Raw genomic sequence first — 4875 nt, forward strand, 5'->3', positions numbered from 1 at the left:
GCAGAAGCAGTCACAGATACTGCCACAGCGGTAGTGGTAACAGCAGATGCTGGTGGCACTGGCGGCTGCGGGCAGACAGAGCTGAGAACTGGTGAAGTGAACGCCAAGGTGACCGGCCGGAGCGGAGAGGTAACAGCAGGGGGTGCAGACAAGATCGAAGGCACTACTGGAGCGTGAAGCGAAGAAGGCGGAGCAGACTGAACTGGAGACGCTGAGATACCAGAATGCTGAAGCATGAGGGCCATGAATGCCCTATTCTCTGCCCTATCCTGAATAAGCTGCTGCTGAAGTGAATCCTGCCTGTCCTGCATAGTCTGAAACATTGAGAGCATCCTCTCGGACATACGGGCCTGCTCGGCTGCCAGCTGAGCCTGCTGCTGAGTGAGAGTCTGAAGAATCGAAGCTAGAGCAGGGTCCATAGCCTGAGGGGTAGCAGGGGCAGCACTAGAGCTCCCAGCCTCATGATCATGAGAGCGTGGAGGCATAGGAGGCGGAGGTGGAGGAGGAATCCCAAAATCATCATCATCATCATCATCATCTGCTGCACCCTGGGTGTCAAACTGGCGAAGTGCTGCATCCTCAGCCTGAGTGTCAAACACAGGAGCATAAGCTGGCACTGGAATCTCTGGAGCAGGACGGTAAGATCCAAACACAAGGCGAGAGGCCTCAAGGGTGCTCTGAAAGCGAGGTGGCTGGATCAGCTGCGCAAATATGTGGCATAAGTAGTGAGCATAGGGTAGCTGCCGCCGAGCACGAATCCCATCCAGAACAGTGTCCTCAATCTCACAGATCAGAAAGTCAACAACATCAAACTCAGAGTGGGATACCAAGGCACCAAGGAGCCAAAGCTGGATATGAGTGGTGGCCTCCCTGTATCCCATCCTAGGTAGGAGTGTCCGTCTGACGAGCTCATATAAGTACTTCGCTGCCGGAGTGAAGTCTGCTGGAGAACGTCGCGACCCATCTGTGAAAGGCGGGCGGACCAGAGCCGCGACGTGAGCTGTCCCTGGAGCCACACCGCCGTGAGGGCGACGTGGAGGATCTGAAGTGCCGTAACAGAGACTGTGGAGGCGAGTCGACGAAACAGGGAATCCAAAAAGCTGTCGGATCTGATCGGCAGTGATTGTGACATCCTCGCGCTCAAAGCGGAACCTCATCCAATGATGATCCGGGTCAATCCAAACAGAGGCATAGAAGACGCGGACCCACTCCTCAACGTATCTGCCGCTGATAGTCAGAAAGGACAGAAGCCCTGGCAAATAGGTGAGATGAGCCTCAGACTCAGCACCGGCTGCTAGCAAGAAGGCTGGAAGATCCAGTAGGCGGTGCACTCGCAGCGCAATCTGAGCAGACAACTGAGCCCTGAAGAATGACTCCTGAATCCGCGTGCTGAAAAGAACTCCTGCTGCTGGGTCTCTCTGAGCTGGCAGCCAAGACTCCACGGGTACGTACCTGAACCGACGTACCCGGGCTGCAGTGGCACGCTGAAGATCAAATAGACGAGGATCCGAACCCAGTGGACGGACCTCAGTCTCATCGCGCTCCCGGAAGCGAGGGGGAGGGACAGGTGGAGCTGAAGCGGGAGCGGGGGCAGGGGAAGCAGTGGAAGCTGGCGTGGTGCTGGTAGTGGGTATGGCGGTGGAGGTGGATGGAGCAATAGGAGTGACTGGAGCAGGCAGAGTGGGTGGCGGAGTGGAAGCGGAGGTGTGAGTGGAGGAGCGAGACCGGGAGGCGAGACGACGAGCACGGAAAGCAATCTGATCTGATGGAATATCCGGCTGATCTCCAAGTGCTGCCTGTGCAGCGGCTGCTGCAGCTGCTGCTGCTGCACGAGCCTCTCTGTCTGAACGCCGCTTCTTGCGGCCTTCCTGCTGCTCCAGATACACAGTCTTGCCCTTCACCTGCCTGAAGGGGCGACGAGGGTCCTCATCGTCGCCACCCCCTGATGCCGACGCATTCTTTGTGCGCGGCATCCTGGACTAAAGTCTGCAAATGAGATAGAGAGACTAAGCACAGAGAAAAAAAATGACCGATAGATTTAGCAAAGAGTGAGATGTCTACCTGGAAAGCTCACACTAGAGGTGACGATCCAGGCAGGACGGGAGACGGCACACGGTCACACAAGGTCACTGAAATGACAGAAGAGGTGAGCACGTATTAGTCACATAGTCATAAGCATATGAAATGTGAATAAATACATACACAAAGAGATATGGCACGAGATGGGACGATCGATAAGTCAAAAGCCGTGAAAACGACGTTTGACGGACAAATAGAGACATAGGATGATTGGAATTCAAATTGAGGTACAAAACGATATGGGATTGAGCCGATACTTCACGAATAGGTTTATATAGGTCAATATGAGTGAAGTGTGTGCTTGGTTTGAATTTTGGCGAAGAAAAAGGGTTTTGGGCACTTGGCTCGGAAACGATCGCGCAAAACGGGAATTTTGGTGAAATTTAAGCCTGGGATCTCGGATTGGCGTGAAATTTGGCAAGTAGGTTACTGGAAGTGTGGTGAAGGTGCCTGAAAAACTTGGGTTTGATTGGAGCAAGTTTGGCTGGTTTGGGCATTTCACCGAGCACTTGGTGGGCGAGGATTTAGGGTTTTAGGTATATGGCCATTTGAGGTGGGAATGCCCTCCCGAAGGAGCTAAGAGTTTGCAGGGATACACAACAGAGACATTAGAGCACAAACCACCAATTGGATTCACAGGATTTCACAGAAATTGGAAGGATTGGCAAAAGGGTGGAGTTACTGCCTAAACAACAGAGAAACGAGAGAGAGAGAGGGAGGACAGTGGGTTGCTCACCGAGGGGGAGCAGAGGGAGTGCGTAGGTCCACCGGAGTACGGCCGCAGAGGATGGCCGGCGGAGGAGATCGCCGGCGAGGAGAAGGTCGCCAGCAGTCGCCAAACGCAGAGAGCTAGGCGGCAGGGAGAAGAACTAACGTCTCTGGTTCGGCTCGGTCGGGCTGGGGGCGGTTTTTTAAAACGCGATATGGGCACACCGGACAGTCTACAGTGGCTGTCCGGTGCACACCGGACAGCGCACAGTAGATGTCCGGTGAACCACCGGACAGCGCACAGGAAAAGATGAACTTCGCGCGCGGCTGCCGGTGCACCGGACATTGCACAGTGCAGTGTCCGGTGCACACCGGACTGTCCGGTGAGCCCAGACAGAGGAGAGTTTGGAAAATTTTGAATTTTTCTATCTAACTCCTAACCAAACCAAATCCCAACTTATAATCACACAAAAGAACACTTGTTGGGACAGGTATTGGCACCCTCATATACTTTTCAAAATATTTTGCCATAGGCTAGATAATTTTTAGAGAAAATAGGCAAATGGTGAAATTTGCATTTGGGCTTGCGCTAGGGGTTTTCAAGAGTGATTTGAGTTTTGAATACTCCCCCTAAGTGCAGTACCTCATGCATATTTCAAGAACCAATAATTGCATGAAAGTAAGAATTTAAGTGCCAAAAGCTTAAAACTAAGACTTGTCAAGTTTGACCCGAGTTAAGCTTTTTCACTCGCTTTATTGGCGGTTATCTCAACTAGGTTAGACAAGCCCTAGATGCAATACAAGAAATTTAAATATGCAATGCAAGTGACAACACCATTTGACATTTCACATAAAATTTCTGAGATCAAGGATATTTAGTTCATTCCTCAACATGCAAAAGCGGGTCTTATCAAGTGGCTTAGTGAAAATATCCGCTAATTGATCTTCCGACCTCACTCCTTCTAAAATAATATCTCCTTTAGCAACATGATCTCTAAGGAAGTGATGACGGATATCAATGTGCTTGGTGCGAGAGTGTTGTACAGGATTATTAGCAATTTTAACAGCACTCTCATTATCACACAACAAAGGTACTTTTTCTAGAACTACACCATAGTCTAGAAGAGTTTGTTTCATATATAAAATCTGTGTGCAACAAGCACCTGCGGCAATGTATTCCGCTTCGGCAGTTGACAAGGCAACACTATTTTGCTTTTTGGATGTCCATGAAACTAGTGATCTACCAAGCAAATGGCATCCCCCAGAAGTACTCTTCCTATCAATTTTGCAACCGGCATAATCCGAATCGGAATAGCCAATTAAATCAAAAGTAGCTCCTTTGGGATACCACAGACCAACGCTTGTGGTGTGCTTGAGATACCTAAGAATTCTCTTAACAGCGCGAAGATGAGCTTTCTTAGGATTAGATTGAAATCTAGCACACATGCAGACACTAAACATGATATCGGGCCTAGATGCGGTAAGGTATAATAAACTACCAATCATAGAACGGTAGAGAGTTTGATTAACCGGGTTACCTCCCTCATCTAACTCGAGATGTCCATTTGTAGGCATGGGGGTCTTGATTGGTTTGCACTTCTCCATGTTGAATCTTTTCAACAAGTCTTTGGTATACTTCTCTTGAGAGAGAAAGTTACCATCTTTCATTTGCTTGACTTGAAAGCCGAGGAAGTATGTTAGCTCACCAATCATTGACATCTCGAACTCCTTCGACATCAACTCACCAAATTCCTTGCAATGACAGTCATTTGTCGAGCCAAAGATTATATCATCAACATATACTTGACAAATGAAAATATCACCGTTATGTTTCTTGGTGAAGAGAGTTGTGTCGACGGTCCCGATTTTGAAGCCCTTTTCGATGAGGAAGTCGCGAAGACGCTCATACCAAGCCCTTGGAGCTTGCTTTAGCCCATATAGCGCCTTGGACAACCTGTAAGCATGGTTAGGATATCTAGGGTCTTCAAATCCAGGCGGTTGCTCAACATATACAAGTTCATTTATGAAGCCATTTAAAAATGCACTTTTTACATCCATTTGATAAAGTTTTATATCATAACATGATGC

Source organism: Zea mays, chromosome 1 (genome assembly GCF_902167145.1).
Source record: "Zea mays cultivar B73 chromosome 1, Zm-B73-REFERENCE-NAM-5.0, whole genome shotgun sequence".
In the NCBI taxonomy this organism is placed as follows: Eukaryota; Viridiplantae; Streptophyta; class Magnoliopsida; order Poales; family Poaceae; genus Zea; species Zea mays.